Source organism: Gopherus flavomarginatus, chromosome 3 (assembly GCF_025201925.1).
Source record: "Gopherus flavomarginatus isolate rGopFla2 chromosome 3, rGopFla2.mat.asm, whole genome shotgun sequence".
Classification (NCBI taxonomy): Eukaryota; Metazoa; Chordata; order Testudines; family Testudinidae; genus Gopherus; species Gopherus flavomarginatus.
In genome coordinates, this window is record NC_066619.1 from 271,281,533 (window position 1) to 271,302,726 (window position 21,194).

At 42.8% G+C, this 21,194-nt stretch overlaps 1 protein-coding gene across 13 annotated transcripts in view; it reads left to right on the top strand.

The window, feature by feature from the left end:
- Positions 1–21,194, top strand: part of LOC127048273 (spondin-2-like) — a 103,465-nt gene that overhangs the window by 73,268 nt on the left and 9,003 nt on the right. For 12 of the 13 annotated variants that reach the window (XR_007773582.1, XM_050947926.1, XM_050947923.1 and 9 more), the window contains one exon: positions 20,892–20,955. The gene's annotated coding sequence lies outside the window, so the exon portion shown is untranslated. Of the gene's footprint in view, positions 1–6,187; positions 6,284–20,891; positions 20,956–21,194 lie in introns of those variants that run through there. The other variant, XM_050947929.1, reaches the window with a different exon arrangement.

The following is a 21,194-nucleotide window of genomic DNA, read 5'->3' on the forward strand; positions in this document are numbered from 1 at the left end:
AAAGATGATTGTGCATCTAAAACTCTATGCAAGCATTTTTTAGAAATGTGATTTTATAATCTTCACCAGCTCACTAATGAAATATTTTTAAAGCAAATTTTAAACTAAGGTCCTGTAGACTGACATGTTCTGTGTAAATATTACATTAATGCACAACTGTTTTTGTCGGTAAGGTCAGAAACTGACAGTATAAAAATTTATTTGGGCATAAGCTTTCGTGGACATCTGATGAAATGGATTCTAGTCCACAAAAGCTTATGCCCAAATAATTTGTTAGTCTTTGAGGTGACACAAGGACTCGTCCTTGTTTTTGCTGATACAGACTAACAGGACTACCACTCTGAACCTGTCAGTATATACCTTGGGGTTGGCAAATGCCTGTTAAATGGCTTTATTACCCCTTGAATGTCTCTTTAACAGTTTCAATGTTGTGCTAATAGGTCTGGCAGACTGGAGGTTTTTTCACTTTTAACTACTAGATTCCCTCCCAAGGAAGACTCACCAGGCTAGAGCAGCCATCTGTGGGAGCCTGCAGGAAGGGTCAGAACAGGGATAGGAAAACAAGAGGGTGGACACTAAGACCCAGTGGTGCCCCAAATTTTCAAGTGCCCTACGCAGCTGCCTATGTTGCCTATGCCTAAGGACGGCCCTGTCTGATCCCACACAAATTTTCTTCTGCAGCTGCTGACCTACAGAAATTTGGCATGCGTGGCTTTCCAGCCATGAATAGTAAACCCTATTCTTGAGTAGAAATCCACAATTTTCTGCAACTATGGAATGCTGAATTAAGCATTGTGAGAGATACGCTTTCACAAAACTAGAAAGTCTGATTGTGTCTAGCCCAATTGTTATTTAAGGGAATAAGACACAAGGACACTATAGTCAGCAGTCTCCTGACAGTCTAATGCTGGATGAGTTTTCCTCTGATTGATCAAACATCAGTCACCAGTGTGATGCTGTGTATAAGAAAGATGACCATTTGTATCTTTGTTGCTATCACTGTTATATAATTACAACAAATCATGTACAAAATATGTCATATAAGGTGTTGATGGAAAAGTTATGGTTTGCTCAGTATGATTATCCTGTGCGTATGCATGTATAATCATTGTATCTGAAGTTATGAATATTGGCTATATGCTTGTATCTTACACATGTGTTGTATTCCTGGGTGACACCCACTACCCCCCCCCAACTAGATTTACATCCAGACTAGACAATTATGTGCTGATGTCCCATTAAGAACACTTCACTCTAACAATGGACCAATGAAGAAAGTCATCGCACCCAGCAGTGTTCCCTCAAATGTTTTCCATCCATGTATGGAATGAATTTTGTTCTGTGCAGCAATATCAAATAAATGTGTGGATGTGCACCACCAGGAGCAACAAAAAAACCTAGATATAATATATATTTTTAAAAAGTTACTGTAGGGATTTTAGAACTTGCTACTCAAAGAATTAAATTTAAGCATAAGAGAGAAATAAAATTATGAAATGCATAGACAAGTCCAACTAAAATAACACACTTTGAAAGATTAAAGTTACAGAGAATATATGTGCATTGCAGGAAGTACCAAGAAGTAACAAGAATAATGCAAGTATGTGTTGTGAGGTGCGTGTGAAAGAGTGTGTGTGTGTCAGTCAGAGACAGGGTGTATGTGTTTCTCAGAGACAGTGTGTGTGCTGGCTGCTGGGGAAGTTTGAGAGACTTTGCGCTATCTCTTTAAGGCACTCACACACCAGAAGGCTTAGACCACAACATCTGAGCCCTATCCCCTCTCCCCCACACTGCAGAGATGGGGTACATGGATAGGCAGAGGTACGGGAGGGGACACTGACATCAGTGCCCCTCCTTTCCACACTCTGCACAGCAAGCAGAAGGGCCCCGGGAGCAGCTTGCCGGGGGCTCCAAGGCAGAGGCCAGGAGCAACGTGGCTGAAGAGCTGCATGGTGAGCGGGACTAGATTCACTCCTGAGTGGCTGTGTGACCGCGCAGCTTAGAGGAACACAGCCATACAGTAGGTCTTCCTGTAGATGCTTCAGACTCTGAGGGGGCCAATGGCCACCCCCTGTAATTCAGTAAACTATGTATGGATGTGTTATATGCTTATGTGACCCTGGACTCCATCTTGGACAGTAACTCTCCACAATGGGCTGTAGACTTTGTTTGGGGCAATAAATTTTCATGCACATGGCAGAAGATATAAAAAGACACCTGAGACATCTCCATTTGGTCTTCATTTCTCTGGACTGGATATCTAAGAAGGACTGATAACCCCTAATCTGTTTGGGTGATTCCAGAGAGACTTTTGCAAACTAGCAGTTTATTCCATCTCTGCTACAAACCTGATATAAGGACTTTGCAGTCACTTGTATGTATGTGACTTGTAATCACTTGTATGTATAATTGTCTTCTTTTTCTTTTTTCTTATTAAACCTTTAGTTTTTAGTAACTAGAGGATTGGCCTCAGCGTGATTATTATGAGCCCTATTCCAGGCACCCCATCACAGCCAGGTGGAAAAAAAATAGGTATTTGAAATAGTTATAGTTTTGCCTGAGTGACCATTTTGCAAGAGAAGCGTAAGAAAGGGACCATTGGCTGAATTCCCTGAGACTGGACCAAACTAAAAAGCACTTCCACTTGGCAGAATAGGGAGAGATGGTAGCGGGTTTTCTACTATTAAATCGGTCTAATTAAAGTGCTTCTGAACATCAACCTTCCTCCTCATCTAAACACAGAGATTCCATGCCACGAGGTACAGAGTGTTCAGTGTCAGGTGTCTGACTGTGGTGTTGAGTCAGGAAGGAGGGGAAGAGGTGTGGAAGGCCGAAGAGATAGACTATGACATTTGGAGAATCAACATTGTCTTGGCCAAGCTGGCACAATGAGTATCCATTTGGAATGATCTGCTTCAATTTGAGAATAACTTGAAGGATGAGTCGCTTGTGTGGGGAAGGCATGCAGCAGTGCTGATCCCCAATTCAGATGGACGGTGTTGGTTAAAAAGTCTGGACTGAGACTTGCTTGTGATCAAAATTGATGGCACTTCTTGGTTTTTTCTTTTTCTTTTATTGCAAACATGTCAACAGACACAATGTCCCATTCTCTGAAAATGGGCCTCAGAACACTGCACTTCAGGGGCTACTCATGATTCTGGGAGAAATTCCTGTTGAGGTGATCAGACAACTGATTCTGGCCCCTGGTAAGTGGGCAGCCATGAGAATAATGCATAAAAAGCCACAACTTCATTGCTTCTTGACAAAGCTGCTTGAAGTGAGCTTTCAAAGTCTCTAGATGCAGTCTCCAACCTATTGTGGAGATATCAGTAACTGTAGTCTTGATCAGTGGAGGATGGGCAAAGGATACATCCTATTATGCATTGTTTTGATCTGTCCACCCCTCTAGGGACTACAGGATCACCAGTGGAACTCGGACAAAGCTGTCCAATGACTGAGAACTCCAGAGACAGACATACAGATTTTAACCAGCTTTGAAGTGGATCTCCCATGGTGGACTAAATAAATGCTTGTGCCCAGGCGCACAGACTGTAGTTGAATGATGAGATTGGAGGGATAGACACAGGTGATGAATTGTTTGGAATCACTTGTGCAGGGGAAAAACTCTCAAACTTGTAGTCTAGTATGGCCCCAATGAACTCAATTTTTTCTGTTGACTTTCCCCTGTTCAAAATCAGTCCCAACAAATTGATGAGATTCAGCATGAAGTGAAGTTTAAGGACTTGGTCTTCAAACTTGCTGTTACTAACCAATCATCCAGGTATGGGAAGATATGAATCCTCATTCTCCTGAGATAGGCTGTGGCTGCAGTCATGCATTTGGTAAATAGGCATGGGGCAGAGGACTGTGTATTGATAATGTTTATCTGCCATTATAAGAAACTTCTTGTGACTTGGGAAAATCGCCATGTGCAAGTAGGAATTCTCAGATCGAGGTTGGCAAATGAGCACTTTGATCGAATGCAGGGAGGACTGTGGCTAGTGTTACCGTATAGAATCTGATATTTGATGTACTTGTTGATACCTCAGTGATCAAGAATAGGTCTCAGCTCTCTCTTGGACTTGGGGATCAGGAAATAGCATGAGTAGAATCCCTTTTCCCAAAACTGAAGGGTAACTTCTTCTATGGCTCCTGAATCTCAGAGTCTGAATCTGCTGACAAAGCAATGACTCATGAGAGAGGTCCCTGAAGAGGGACAGGGTAGAGGAGTGGGAAGGGGGCGGGGTGGACAAGAATTGGATGGCATCACCTGATCACAGTTCTTAGGACCCATTTGTCTGTGGTTATTGTTTCCCAAGTACTATAGAAGTGGGACAGCCTGTTCCCAAATGGAGGCAATACGGTCAGGAAGTTGGCGACTGGTATGCTGCCCTTGAGAGGACTCACAGACTCCTAGACTCCAGGACTGGAAGGGACCTCGAGAGGTCATCGAGTCCAGTCCCCTGCCCTCATGGCAGGACCAAATATTGTCTAGACCATCCCTAATAGACATTTATCTAACCTACTCTTAAATATTTCCAGAGATGGAGATTCCACAACTTCCCTAGGCAATCTATTCCAGTGTTTAATTACCCTGACAGTTAGGAACTTTTTCCTAATGTCCAACCTAAATCTCCCTTGCTGCAGTTTAAGCCCATTGCTTCTTGTTCTATCATTGGAGGCTAAGGTGAACAAGTTTTCTCCCTCCTCCTGATGACACCCTTTTAGATACCTGAAAACTGCTATCATGCCCCCTCTCAGTCTTCTCTTTTCCAAACTAAACAAACCCAATTCCTTCAGCCTTCCTTCATAGGTCATGTTCTCAAGACCTTTAATCATTCTTGTTGCTCTTCTCTGGACCCTCTCCAAATTCTCCACATCTTTCTTGAAATGCGGTGCCCAGAACTGGACACAATACTCCAGCTGAGGCCTGACCAGCGCAGAGTAAAGCGGAAGAATGACTTCTCGTGTCTTGTTTACAACACACCTGTTAATGCATCCCAGAATCATGTTTGCTTTTTTTGCAACAGTATCACACTGTTGACTCATATTAAGCTTGTGGTCCACTATGACCCCTAGATCTCTTTCTGCCATACTCCTTCCTAGACAGTCTCTTCCCATTCTGTATGTGTGAAACTGATTGTTCCTTCCTAAGTGGAGCACTTTGCATTTATCTTTATTGAACTTCATCCTGTTTACCTCAGACCATTTCTCCAATTTGTCCAGATCATTTTGAATTTTGACCCTGTCCTCCAAAGCAGTTGCAATCCCTCCCAGTTTGGTATCGTCCGCAAACTTAATAAGCGTACTTTCTATGCCAACATCTAAATCGTTGATGAAGATATTGAACAGAACCGGTCCCAAAACAGACCCCTGCGGAACCCCACTTGTTATACTTTTCCAGCAGGATTGGGAGCCATTAACAACTACTCTCTGAGTACGGTTATCCAGCCAATTATGTACCCACCTTATAGTAGCCCCATCTAAATTGTACTTTCCTAGTTTATCTATAAGAATATCATGCGAGACTGTATCAAATGCCTTACTAAAGTCTAGGTATATCACATCCACCGCTTCTCCCTTATCCACAAGGCTCGTTATCCTATCAAAGAATGCTATCAGATTAGTTTGACATGATTTGTTCTTTACAAATCCATGCTGGCTATTCCCTATCACCTTACCACCTTCCAAGTGTTTGCAGATGATTTCTTTAATTACCTGCTCCATTATCTTCCCTGGCACAGAAGTTAAACTAACTGGTCTGTAGTTTCCTGGATTGTTTTTATTTCCCTTTTTATAGATGGGCACTATATTTGCCCCCTTCCAGTCTTCTGGAATCTCCCCCGTCTCCCATGATTTCCCAAAGATAATAGCTAGAGGCTCAGATACCTCTTCTATTAACTCCTTGAGTATTCTAGGATGCATTTCATCAGGCCCTGGTGACTTGCAGGCATCTAACTTTTCTAAGTGATTTTTTACTTGCTCTTGGCAGTTTGTCCAAAGCTGATGGAGGATGAGCTGGTGGTTGGTTGAAGTTGGAACAAGAGGGCCTTCTCCTTTGTGTTGTGTCTCCTCAGGGAGAAGTTTTGCTGCCTATCAGGATAAGTATCTGCCTGAGTACTGCTGGGAATATTGACAGTATTGCTGCTGCTGTTGCTGAGCTCTATAGTAATGATTCTTAACTTCTGTTGTAACCCCTATGAACATACAGTGGCCGAAGAGTCCTTAAAGGAATGCAGCATCTCATTAGTCTTTTTGGAAAACAAGAACTGACCATTGAAGGGTAAGTCCTCTATGCTTTGTTGAACCTTGGGAGCTGTGGTATAGTTCTGTAACATAAGAACATAAGAATGACCCTACTGGGTCAGACCAAAGGTCCATCTAGCCCAGAATCCTGTCTTCCATAGTGGTCAGTGCCAGGTGCCCCAGAGGGAATGAACAGAACAGGTAATCATCAAGTGATCCATCCTCGTGTCACTCATTCCCAGCTTCTGGCAAACAGAGACTAGGGACACCATTCCTGCCCATCCTGGCTAATAGCCATTGATGAACTTATCCTCCATGAATTTATCTAGTTCTTTTTTGAACCCTGTTGTGGTCTTGGCCTTCACAACATCCTCTGGCAAGGAGTTCCACAGGTTGACTGTGCATTGTGTGAAGAAATACTTCCTTTTCTTTGTTTTAAACCTGCTGTCTATTAATTTCATTTGGTGACCCCTAGTTCTTGTTATGAGAAGTAGAAAACAACACTTCCTTATCTACTTTCTCTACACCAGTCATGATTTTATAGACTTCAATCATATCTCCCCTTAGCCGTCTCTTTTCCAAGCTGAAAAATCCCAGTCTTATTAATCTCTCCTCATATGGAAGTCGTTCCATACCTCTAATCATTTTTGTTGCCCTTTACTGAATCTTTTCCAATTCCAATATATCTTTTTTGAGATGGGGCGACCACATCTGCACACAGTATTCTAGATGTGGGCATACCATGGATTTATATAGAGGCAACATGATATTTTCTGTCCTATTATCTATCCCTTTCTTAATTATTCCCAGCATTCTGTTTGCTTTTTTGACTGCCGCTGCACATTGAGTGGATATTTTCAGAGAACTATCCACAATGACTCCAAGATTTCTTTCTTGAGTGGTAACAGCTAATTTAGACACCATAATTTTATATGTATAGTTGGGATTATGCTTTCCAATGTGCATTACTTTTCATTTATCAGCATTAAATTTCATCTGCCATTTTGTTGCCCAGTCATCCAGATTTGAGAGATCTTTTTGTAGCTTTTCGCAGTATGCCTGGGTCTTAACTATCTTTAGTAATTTTGTATCATTTGCAAATTTTGCCATCTCACTGTTTACCTCCTTTTCCAGATCATTTATGAATATGTTGAATAGGACTGGTCCCAGAACAGACCCCTGGCGGACACCACTATTTACCTCTCTCCATTCTGAAAACTGATCATTTTTATCTATCCTTTGTTTCCTATCTTTTAACCAGTTACCAATTTGTGAGAGCACCTTCCTTCTTATTCTGTGGCAGCCTACTTTAGGTAAGAGCCTTTGGTGAGGGACCTTGTCAAAGGCTTTCTGAAAATCTAAGTACACTATATCCACTGGATCCCCTTGTGCACGTGCTTGTTGACCCCCTTAGAGAATTCTAGTAGATTGGTGAGGCATGATTTCCATTTACTAAAACCATGTTGTCTCGTCCTCAACATATTATGTTTATCTGTATGACTGACAATATTGTTCTTTATTATAGTTTCAACCAGTTTGCCAGGTACTGAAGTCAGGCTTACAGACTAGTAATGGCCAGGATCATCTCTGGAGTCCTTTTTAAAAACTGGCGTCACGTTAGCTATCCTCCAGTCTTCTGGTACAGAAGCTGATTTAAATGATAGGTTAAAGATTACAGTTAGTAGTTCTGCAATTTCACATTTGAGTCTTGGTGATGTTCCAAAACCCCTCTAATGATACCTCAATCTGGCACAATTCCTCAGATCTATCACCTAAACAGAATGGCTCAGGTTTGGGACTCTCCCTCACATCCTCAGCCATGAAGACCAATGCAAATAATTAATTTAGTTTCTCTGCAGTGGCCTTATCATCCTTGAGTGCTACTTTAGCACCTTGATTTTCCAGTGGCCCTACTGTCTGTTTAGCAGGCTTTCTGCTTCTAATGTACTTAAACAAAAATTGCTATTACTTTTTGAGTCTTTGGCTACCTATTCCTCAAATTCTTTTATGGCCTTCCTAATTATATTTTTACACTTTATTTGCTGGTGTTTATGCTCCTTTATATTTTCCTCATTAGGATTTAACTTCTACTTTTTAAAGGATGCCTTTTTGCCTCTCACTGCTTCTTTTATGTTGTTTAGCCACAGTGGCTCTTTTTTGGTTCTCTTACTATATTTTTTAATTTGGGGTATACATTAAAGTTGAGCCTCTATTATGGTGTCTTTAAAAAAGTTTCCACACAGCTTGCAGAGATTTCATTTTTGGCGCTGTACCCTTTAATTTCTGTTTAACTAACCTCCTCATTTTTGTGTAGTTTCCCTTTCTGAAATTAAATGCTACAGTGCTGGGTCGCTGTAGTGTTTTTCCTGCCACAGGGATTTTAAATTTAATTATAATGGTCACTATTATCAAGCAATCCAGCTATACTCACCTCTTGGACCAGATCCTGTGCTCCACTTAGGACTTTATCAAGAATTGCCTCTCCTCTGTTGGGTTCCAGAACCAGCTGCTCCAAGAAGCAGTCATTTAAGGTGTCAAGAAACGTTATCTCTGCATACCATCCTGAGGTACATGTACCCAGTCAATATGGTGATGATTGAAATCCCCAGTATTATTATTGAGTTTTTTATTTTCGTATCCCCTCTGATCTCTCTGAGAATTTCACAGTAACTATCACCATCCTGGTCAGGTGGTCAGTAATCTATCCCTGCTAAATTCTTATTATTAGAGCATGCAATTTTTATCCATAGAGATTCTATGATACAGTTTGATTCATTTATGATTTTTACTTCATTTGATTCTGTGCTTTTTCACATATGCCACTCCCCCACCAGCACGACCTGTTCTGTCCTTCCGATATATTTTGTGCCCATTGATTAGCCTCATTCCACCAAGTTTCTGTGATACCTATTATATCGATCTGCTCATTTAATAGGAGGCACTCTATTTCACCCATTTCATTATTTAGACTTCTAGCTTTGGTATATAAGCACTTTAAAAACTTGTCTCCTTTTAGCTGTCTGCCATTACACAATGTAATTGAATGGGACTCTTTTTTATCTGACTGTTTCTGATCAGACCCTGCCTGTATTTTATCATTTTCCATCCTCTCATCCTCACTAGGACAGAGAGATTCTCTATTAATACATCCTCCCCTAAGCGATGTCTAAATCTTGTGCTCCTCCGCACCAGTCGGCTTTCCCCCAGCCCTTAGTTTAAAAACTGCTCTATGACATTTTTTATATTAAGTGCCAGCGATCTGGTTCCATTTTGGTTTAGGTGGAGCCCATCTTTCCTGTATAGGCTTCGCCTTTGCCCAAAGTTTCCCCAGTTCCTAATAAATCTAAACCCCTCCTCCCTATACGCATTGAGACTCTGCAGTTCTGGCCCTGCCAAGAGGCTCTTCTCATTGTTATCAGTGGGGCCATAGTCTGGAGGAAGTGTCCAGCACATCCAGTGCTGATTGGAGTGAGGTCTTGATAACTAGATGATCTTTCACAATGAAAGCCTTAGACTCTTCCCTGGAGGATTCTGGCAATTTATATGTAAATTTGGACACCGCATCCCAGTTGACAAAGTCATATGTTGATAATACATATTATTATTGATTAGCCTGTTGATTAGCAATGCACATCTATAGTAAGGAGATAAAATAAATCTTCCTTTTCATTAAATCTAACCTTTTAGACTTCTTTAGGTGTCAGCTTATGCCTCCCTTTTCACAACCTCTCATTTGCCACTGTTACAACAAGAGAATAAGGGGCCAAATGGGACTTAAAACACTGATATCCCTGCCTGGGGACATAGTACCACTTATCTATATGGTTCGCTATAGGAGGTAAGGAAGCTGGAGTATGCCACAAGGCCTTTGTGGGTTCCAAAATAGTTTGTGTATAGGAAGAGCTACTGTCAAGGTTTTTTCCCCCACTTTGAACTTTAGAGTTAAAATGTGGGGGATCTGCATGGACCCTTTTAACCTTAATTCCTAGCTTAGATCTGGTAACGCTGCCACCAGCCAGAAGTTTGTGTCTGGCACACTTCCGTTAACCCAAAACCTTCCCTGGGGAACCCAAGACCCTTAAAACAAGGAGAAATTAACCATCCCCTTCTTTTCCCCCCAGACTTTCCCCTCCCTGGGTTGCCTTGGGAAGCTTCACACCGATCCAAACTCCTTGGATCTTAAAACAAGGAGGAATTAATCATCTCCTCCTCCTTCCCCCCACCAATCCCTGGTGAGTTTAGACTCAATCCCTTGGATTCTAAAACAAGGAAAAACCAATCAGGTTCTTAAAAAAAAAGCTTTTAATTAAAGAAAGAAAAGGTAAAAATTATCTCTGTAAAATCAGGATGGAAAATGCTTTACAGGGTACTCAGATTTATATAGACTAGAGGGACTGCCCCAGCCTGAGATTCAAAGTTACAGCAAACAGAGGTAAAAATCCTTCCAGCAAAAAGACATATTTACAAGTTAAGAAAACAAACATAAGTCTAATCTGCCTTGCCTGGCTATAGTTACAATTTTGAAACATGAAAGACTGATTCAGAAAGATTGGGAAACCTGGGTGTACGTCTGGTCGCTCTTAGCCCCAAGAGCGAACAACGAACAAAACAAACAACACAAACAAAGACTTCCCTCCACCAAGATTTGAAAGGTTCTTGTCCCCCCATTGGTCCTCTGGTCAGGTGTCAGCCAGGTTCACTGAGCTTCTTAATTCTTTACAGGTAAAAGAGACATTAACCCTTAACCATCTGTTTATGACACGCCCCCCAAATCTCAGACGGTGTGGAACCACACTGGCAGTGATTTCTTCCTAGAACTTTAGAATAAACAGATTAATAAAACACATGCACCTTTATATATACTACTAACTATGTAAACCACAAGAGTTTTCACATTTTAAGGACAATATTTAACCAATTGATTCTGGGAAACTTTTACAGGAGAGTGGATCAGCTACTTTGTTAGAAGCTCCTGAAATGTGTTGATTTTCAAAATCAAAATCTTGGAGAGCTAAACTCCATCGAAGCAGTTTTTTGTTGTTTCCCTTGGCAGTATGAAGCCACTTTAGCGCAGCATGGTCGGTTTGTAGCTGGAACTGCCGTCCCCAAACGTATGGGCATAGCTTTTCCAGGGCAAACACAATGGCGTAGCATTCTTTTTCACTGATTGACCAGTGGCTTTCCCTCTCAGACAGTTTCTTGCTGAGAAACACGACAGGATGGAAGTTTTGATCCAGTCCTTCCTGCATTAAAACTGCTCCTGCACCACACTCAGATGCATCTGTGGTTACTAGGAATGGTTTGTCAAAGTCTGGGGCCCTTAGCACAAGGTCAGACATGAGTGTCGCCTTAAGATGAGTAAAGGCCTTCTGACACTCATCAGTCCACTTAACTGCATTTGGCTGGGTCTTTTTGGTCAGGTCTGTTAATGGGGCAGTGATTTGACTGTAGTGTGGTACAAATCGCCTGTAATACCCGGCCAAGCCTAAGAAGGATTGGACCTGTTTCTTTGACTTTGAGACAGGCCACTTTTGGATAGCATCCACCTTGGCCTGTAGGGGGTTTATCGTTCCTTGACCCACCTGGTGTCCAAGGTAAGTCACTCTGTTTTGGCCTATTTGACACTGTTTAGCCTTAACAGTTAGTCCTGCCTGCCTGATGGGCTCAAAGACTTTTTCCAGGTGTTCTAGGTGTTCTGCCCATGAATCAGAAAAAATAGCCACATCATCGAGGTAGGCAACTGCTTATTTTCCCAGTCCTGCTAGGAGACCATCTACAAGTCTTTGGAAGGTGGTGGGTGCATTTCGCAGCCCGAAAGGAAGCACATTAATTTCATACACCCCTGCATGAAGGCTGACCTCTCTTTGGCGGGTTCATCTAGCGGTACTTGCCAGTACCCCTTGGTTAAGTCTATTGTAGAGATGAACTGGGCACATCCCAATTTCCCCAAATAGCTCATTGGTGCATGGCATTGGATAGTTGTCGGGACGAGTTACCGCATTTAGTTTATGGTAGTCCATGCAAAAGCGTATTTCGCCATCTGGTTTGGGAACTAGAACCACTGGAGATGCCCTGCACTGGTAGAGGAGCGGATTATTCCCATCTGTGGCGTTTTGGATCTCCCATTCTATAGCAGCTTGGGCTTGAGGAGACACCCGGTAGGGTGGGGCTCTAATTGAGTGAGCATTACCTGTGTAAATGGAGTGGTATGCCTGTTCAGTCCATCCAGGGGTGACTGAGAACAATGGGGCGAAGCTAGTGCACAGCTTCTTGATCTGTTGCCACTGCAGACGTTCCAAGGTTGTGGAGAGGTTCCCCTCTTCTACGCCACTGTCACTTTTTCCTTCGTAGTAGACACCTTCAGGCCACTCAGTGTCATCTCCTCCCTGGGCTGTAAACTGACAAACTTTTAAGTCTCTGGAATAAAAGGGCTTGAGAGAATTAACATGGTACATTTTAGGCTTCAGGGTGGAGGTGGGGAATACTATGAGATAGTTAACAGCTCCCAGGCGCTCTTGGACTGTGAATGGCCCTTCCCATGACGCTTCCATCTTATGGGCCTGTTGCGCCTTCAAGACCATAACCTGGTCTCTTACTTTGAAGGAACACTCTCTGGTATGTTTATCATACCAGGCCTTTTGCTCTTCCTGAGCATCCTTTAGATTTTCTTTAGCAAGGGCTAAAGAGTGTCGGAGGGTGCTTTGTAGGTTGCTTACAAAGTCTAGAATGTTGGTTCCTGGAGAAGGCGTAAACCCCTCCCATTGCTACTTCACCAACTGTAATGGCCCCTTAACCTCGTGGCCACACAGAAGTTCAAATTGTGAAAACCCTAAACTGGGATGTGGTACAGCCCTGTAGGCAAAAAGCAACTGCTGCAACACTAGGTCCCAATCATTGGAGTGTTCATTTATGAATTTACGTGTGATGGCCCCCAAAGTTCCATTAAACCTCTCCACCAGGCCATTGGTTTGATGGTGGTAAGGGGTGGCAACCAAGTGATGCACCCCATGAGCTTCCCACAGATTTTTCGTGGTCCCTGCCAGGAAATTAGTACCCGAATCTGTAAGGATGTCGGAGGGCCAACCTACCCTGGCAAAAATGTCTGCTAAGGCCTGGCACACAGTTTTAGCCCTGGTGTTGCTTAGAGCTACTGCTTCCGGCCATCAGGTAGCAAAGTCCATGAAAGTCAGTATGTACTGCTTTCCTCTGGGGGTCTTTTTGGGAAAGGACCCAGAATATCCACAGCTACTCACTGAAGTGGGACCTCAGTTATGGGAGTGCCTGGAGAGGGGCTTTGACCTGGTCTTGGGGCTTTCCCACTCGTTGGCACACCTCACAAGACTGGACATAATTAGCAACGTCCTTGCCCATCCCCTCCCAGTGGAAGGACTTCCCCAACCTGTCTTTGGTTTTGCTCACCACAGAATGGCCACTGGGATGATCATGGGCTAAGCTTAAGAGCTTTCCCCGGTACTTAGTTGGAACTACCAACTGTTTTTGAGGATGCCAGTCTTCCTGGTGTCCACCAGAAAGAGTGTCCTTGTATAAAAGTCCTTGTTCTACAACAAACCGGGATCGGTTAGAAGAGCTGAGAGGCGGTAGGGTGCTCCATGCTGCCGCCCAAGCTTTCTGAAGGCTGTCATCTGCTTCCTGCTCAGTCTGGAACTGTTCCCTTGAGGCTAGAGACACCAGTTCCTCCTTAGACTGTGGACTTGGGCTTGGTCCCTCTGGAAGCAATGTAGGTGATGGGGTTGTTTTCGTTGATGGTGAACCACTTTCCGCTGGTGCACTATGCGATATTTCAGGCTCTGGCTGAGCCTTTTGGGTAGGGTGGTCTGCTGCTTCTGCCAGTTCAGACCCACTGGTGCCCTCTGGCGTTGGAGTAGTAGATGGGTTTGCAAGCACTGGCATCAGTGCTGGCAAGAGTTCTGGTATTGGTTGCTTGGTTGTTCTTCCAGTTCCAGTTCTGGGACTGGATGCACTATGGCTGTTGCAGTCGTTGGCAGGGGGTCCGGGTCCACCACCTCTGTCTGGGTCTCTGGTAACACAGATGGGGCCCTTGTGGACAGCTCAGAAACAGGGATGGGTCTGGAAGCTTGCCTGGCTTTGCTGCGTGTAACCATTCCCACCCTCTTGGCCTGCTTCACCTGGTTGGCCAAGTCTTCCCCCAGTAGCATGGGGATGGGATAATTGTCATAGACTGCAAAAGTCCACATTCCTGACCAGCCCTTGTACTGGACAGGCAGTTCAGCTGTAGGCAAGTTTACAGACTTTGACATGAATGGGTAAATTGTCACTTGGACCTCTCGGTTGATGAATTAGGGGTCCAGTAAGGATTGGTGGATAACTGACACTTGTGCCTTCTTGTCTCTCCACGCGATAACCTTCTTTCCGCGCACTCTCAAGGTTTTCCTTCACTCCGAGGGTATTTGAGAGGCATCTGGGCCTGGGGATCTTTGGTGTGATGGTGGTGTAATGAACTGTACTCGGTTGGGGTTCTTGAGGCAGTTGGCCTTTTTATGTCCCAGTTCATTACATTTAAAGCATCGCCCAGCTGACGGGTCACTGGGCCGAAGTGGGTTGCTGGAGACTGGTGAGGTGGGACAATAGGGTGGCTGGGGCTTTCCTTGGGTTGTGGGTGGGGTCTTGGGTTGCCCTCGGTGATAGGGTTTATTTTCTGTTTGTCCCCTGTGATATTCACTCCCCTTGCTAGTAGCTTTCTTCTTTTCTGCCACTTCCACCCATTTGGCTCCAATCTCCCCCGCCTCAGTTAGAAAGTACATCCTAGATGGGAAGCCCAAAACTATTTCCTCAGGAACCCCTCTAAGACCTGCTCCATTTGCATTAGGAAGGACAGCTCGGCCAGAGAGTTAGCGTTTGCTCCTGATATTCAGGCATCCCAATTCTTTTCAATGTGGTAGGCGTGTCGGGTTAATGACACATCTGGTTTCCACCTTAGGGCTCTGAACCGCTGACGGGCATGCTCAGGTGTTAGCCCCATTCTAATTCTGGCCTTGGTTTGAAAAAGTTTATAATTGTTCATGTTTTCCCTAGGCATTTCAGCCGCCGCCTCTGCTAAGGGTCCACTGAGCTGTGGCGTCCGCTCTATCATGTACTAGTCTGTAGAGATGTTGTACCCAAGGCAGACCCTTTCAAAATTTTCTAAGAAGGCCTCAGTATCATCACCTGCCTTGTAGGTGGGGAATTTCCTGGGATGGGAAACAGTACCTGGAGAAGGGTTGTTAGGGTTGGCTGGTACATCTGGCTTAGCCTTTGCTAATTCCCGGGCCTGCTTGTGGGCCTCCCTTTGGATCTCCAGCTCTTTTTGTTTCATCTCCATAGCTCTCCTGTGGGCAGCCTCTATGGCTTGCTCTTCTCTTTCTCTCCTCTCCATCTCTCTCCTGTGGTCAGCTGCTTTGGCTTTCTCCTCTGCTTCCAGCCTTGTCAGCTCCTGTTTAGTTGCTTTCTTGACACTCATTTTTCTGCTTCCTTGTGCTGCCCGAACCCCTCTGCAGCTCAGGCTGCTTGGTTAACAGAGATTTTCTAACTAGCTATACCCAAGAGATAGAAAGAAAGAAAAAACAATTCACTTGTAAATGCCTTTTGCTGGCCATCTGCTGGCTCACAGCTTGAAGCCTCCTCTTAACAAAGACCCTTGTTAAAAAAACTTAACACCTCTGCCCTCAGGCTGCTTTCCAAGCTGCTAGAAAGGAGAGAAAAAAAATCCTACTGTCTTTTGGTTCCTAGAAATCCCAATGCTGCTCACCATGTCAAGGTTTTTTCCGCCACTTTGAACTTTAGAGTTAAAATGTGGGGGACCTGCATGGACCCTTCTAACCTTAATTCCTAGCTTAGATCTGGTAACTCTGCCATCCGCCAGAAGTTTGTGTCTGGCACACTTCTGTTCCCCCAAAACCTTCCCTGGGGAACCCAAGACCCAAACCCCTTGGGTCTTAAAACAAGGAGAAATTAACCATCCCCTCCTTTTCCCCCCAGACTTTCCCCTCCCTGGGTTGCGTTGGGAAGCTTCACACCGATCCAAACTCCTTGGATCTTAAAACAAGGAGGAATTAACCATCCCCTCTTCCTTTCCCCCCACCAATCCCTGGTGAGTTTAGACTCAATCCCTTGGATTCTAAAACAAGGAAAAATCAATCATGTTCTTAAAAACAAAGCTTTTAATTAAAGAAAGAAAAGGTAAAAATTACACTGCTCTACAGCCCATATGCTTCTGAAATAAATGTAGTCCAACTTTACTAATTCTGGGTCACTGAGAACAAAAATGATGCTTAAAATTGTTGATTGGCTCTAGTTTTCAAGATATGCTATTGGGTCAGTATATACCACCCTTGACTTGGGAATGGTGGAGGATAAGTGAGTTATAAAGGGAAAGGATCTCAATTTAAACCAGAAATGACTACAATACATCTCTGACTGGATCTATGAATAAATCTATGACTGGATTTGGACAGTACTTGCTTTTTAGGCAAAACAATGAATGATGCAATCTGAAGCTGGTATTGCGTCATACATGATATGAATTGCATCATGTTATTCCTAGAAGTCATGGCAGATGCAATCATAACGAAGCTTACATCACTCTGCTGAACAAATTGCCCTATATCAGCTCTAGAAATCATACAGTGTTGTGCTCTCTTATTTGTCAGTGTTTGATTTTGCAAAGGGACACATTTCTGTTTAGCCAAAGTGAGCAGAGATGCCTCGTACTTGTGTGAACAGTGCAGATAACTTCTGCTATGTTTGTGGTGAAGTGACTATTGCATCACAAAAGCGCAGTATAACCACTATGGTTAAGAAAGCCTATCACCTTTATTTTGGCTGCAAAATTGGAGATCAGGACAAGAGGTGAGCCCCACACATATGCTGCAAGACTTGTGCAACGTATCTTCGCCAGTGGTTGAACAGGAAAAGGAAATCTATGCCTTTTGCAGTGCCAATGATTTGGAGAGAGCCAACAGATCATACCAGCAATTGTTACTTCTGCATGGTACCTCCAGTTGGGAAAGGTGTGTCAAAGAAGAAAAAGTGGACTGTGCATTATCCAAACATTCCATCAGCTATACGCTCAGTACCCCACGGAGAAGGACTACCGGTTCCTGATGCACTAGAATCATTCTCACTTGAGTCAGACGAGGAAGAGGAAGAGGAAGAGGATGAAACTTCTGGTCCTGAACCATCAATGTCACAAGACCCACATTTTCTCCCATCCTCTTCCTCTGAGCCACACCTCCTAACACAAGGTGAACTGAATGACCTTGTCAGGGATTTGGAACTACCCAAGAGTAAGGCAGAGCTGTTGGGCTGCAGACTACAGCAGTGGAATCTCCTGGCAGGCTATCAGGGCAAATGGAGCCCATCAATGCTTGCAGACTATTGCTGGACAGTGACAAGAGATGCTCCATTGAATGAATACAAGAGACAAGCCAAGAAGCGCCGAGTAGACACTGAATAGGACTAAACTATGTACATAATAGTTTTTTGCCTTTTGTTTCATAATAAATTTTATTGATATAACCCTTTTGCTGATTTTTAAAGTGTTACATAAAGAGGACAGGTGAAATATTATCATGTAAAGCAACCATAAACACATGAAAAGACCTAGGTTTACAATTTATGATTAAAACTCTACTATCTACACAATCTACATAGACATAAAATGTAAAAACTTAAATATCTTAGAAACAGTAGCCAATCAGTTGTTTTAATTGTCATATTTGAATTCAGCACATCAAAATACATAATAAATAGCACATTTTATCTCTGAAGCAGATGACTTCTCAAAAATTGTAGACCAGTGTTATCTCTGTAAAATCAGGATGGAAAATGCTTTACAGGGTACTCAGATTTATATAGACTAGAGGGACTTCCCCTGCCCCCAGCCTGAGATTCAAAGTTACAGCAAACAGAGGTAAAAATCCTTCCAGCAAAAAGACACATTTGCAAGTTAAGAAAACAAACATACGACTAATCTGCCTTGCCTGGTTATATTTACAATTTTGAAACATGAAAGACTGATTCAGAAAGATTTGGAAACCTGGGTGTACGTCTGGTCCCTCTTAGCCCCAAGAGCGAACAACGAACAAAACAAACAAAGACTTCTCTCCACCAAGATTTGAAAGTATCTTGTCCCCACATTGGTCCTCTGGTCAGGTGTCAGCCAGGTTCACTGAGCTTCTTAATCCTTTACAGGTAAAAGAGACATTAACCCTTAACCATCTGTTTATGACAGCTACCCTCCCTGGTGCCGAAAATTGAATAATGTCCTCCAATTTATGGCTATTCTATTGAACAAACTCGTCCTGAATGCCCAAAGTTGTAGCCATTTGCCTCAGGAGTTCTTGACAACACTTACAATCCTCAGACACAGGAGAAGACAAATCCAGCACTGCGAAATCATCTGGTGAGGAAGAAGATGGAGCCAATCGGATCTCCTGGATCAATACCCGCTCCTGAACAATGGTTCAGGCTGAACCAGTTCAGATGGAGCAACATCAATCTGTGTCTCCAGCTTGGGAGGCGAGATTACCAAAGAGTTTGTTGACCTTGCTCTGGACTGGGCAGAGGATCTCCAAGGCACAATAAGTACCGAGTGTTTAGGGATAACCACCCCACACAATAGGCAGTGCTTAAAACCTGGTGAGGGCATTGCACCAAGCTAAATTCTCCTTAACTAAATGACTACTAACTAAATACTAAGGGTGCTACTGTAACTTACTATAACTATGCACATGCATCACAGAAAAAGTACTGTGATAGCAAAACATGAGCTAAGCACTGGAATAAATTGCCCAAGGAGGTTGTGGAATCTCCATCATTGGAGATTTTTCAGAGCAGGTGAGACAAATACCTGTGAGGGATGGTCTATATAATACTTAGTCCTGCCAGGAGTGCAGGGGACTGGACTAGAAGACCTCTCAAGGTCCCTTCCAATCCTACCATTCTATGCCACATAGAATGCTCTGACTCAAGCCATAGGTGGTGAGAAAGAACTGAGGGGAGTTGGAGTGGTGTGGCCCTTAAGTAGCCATGGGAGAGGTTATGGGGTTCCAAGGGCGCATGTGTCGCCCGAACAGATACTGCTTAGCAAAGTTCTCTGGCTTTTGGCGCACTAGGCATGTGTATACCTTTGTGGAATACACATTTGCAATCAATCAAAGAAGATCATTACATGACACCCATTGGTGAACTAGAATGTAAATACCAGATCCAGGGGATTCTTGTAACCCTTATGCACCTCTGTGCCCTCTGCCAGTCAGCATCAAGAGGTCCTTGGATCACACCATGCACAGATGGCCCTAGCCTCCAGTGAATTCCATGAAATCCATCTACATGTTCAGGAATTGTGGGTACTGATGGCTGACACCTACACTGTTCATTATAAACCCCACTTCCCAGGCAGAATAATCTAGGTAAACTTCATGACAGAAATCTCAGTTTTTCTTCCCACTTCCCATAGGTTTTCCAAGGAAGGGGCAATCAATCCTTACTTTTAGTAGTGCCCTTAAGATAAAACTGGCTGTCTGCAAGCATATTTTGAGTATAAAATGCAGGGTTTAACCTATAAACCCATAATAACTGGAGTTTTGCTACCTGAGGAATAATTGCCTTTATCCCATGCTCTAATGTTTGTGATCAGAGGACATGCTCAAGCTAGATACCCCACAATTTCAATGGGAAGGTCTCCTGGCAGGTCATTTTTCAGGATGTGTACTTCACTCTTGATCAGTCATGCTTCCAGGCATTCGAACAAGCCCTTTTTTCCTAACGACATTTGGAAAGGCAGTGGGGAAAGAATTAAAAATGACTATTAACTGTTTAACTTAAGTGTACCTGGTATTTATAGATTTTTGCACAGAAAACAAATACATTTAGTGATGTGAGTGTAAGTACTTCACTAAAGAATATATATGATTTAACTACTACTAAGATGGTTATCTAGGATTTTTTACTTTGAAGAGGAGACAGCTAAGAAAAATGTCAAAGAAGCTTCCAAAAATCACACCTTCCAGATAAACCACAATATTACAGAGCCCTTTCATCATACAGTGTACAGTATTGTTGACAACAAAGATATATGACGTTCTATTTTAAATGAATCCGTGTTTGCAGGATAGATATGTGTTATTATATAAAATGATTTAATATTTGTTTAGCAGTTTTCACCTACTTATTTGAACATGTACATATGGTATGTGAGAGTGAGAATGCTCTCTGTAAATGTTTGGAAGGAGCATCTGTTAGACAATAAAACTTACAAGGAAATATGCTTCTCATTTAAAGCATTTCCACCAGAACAATTTCAATTTTGGACTCAGTTCATTTTTACAGCTTAAAAGCATTAATAAGTTGTACAGAGAACTATACAGTCATCAGAAAACCTGAGTTGTTGGTAATAATCTGAGATAATTTTAAAAAACATTCTGTGTCTAGTCAGCACCACAATTTTCCAATAGAAACCTGAAGTAACCAGCATACAGGAGCTTCTGGTAATGCATTAAAAAAATCAAGCAACAGTATGGAATTCATTTTGTTAAACTGGAAAGTCTAAAGGTTACGATAACTGTTGGACCAAAGGGACCCTCTTCAGGCATAAATAGCAAGACTCCTACTGTCCTCTCTTGCAGAACAGCTCAGCTGCCAGCAAAAGCAGGTGCTCTCACCATATCTGAGCTCCAGAGGAAATATTTAGTAAGTACTCAAAACTCTTTTAATGAACTACTGTATTATACAACTATTAGTGTTTGAATTATGTTTATGCAGTTTTCTCTAAGGGCAAAAGCATTTAAAAAGCAGGATTTTAAATAACAGTTTCAGTCTGATGCAAGAATGCTTGCAATTAAGTTAATTTTTAAATGTTTTTTCGTAGCAAATATGATCGCAAAGTAACATATTATATTTGTAATGTATTTGACTTTAAATCTGTTCTA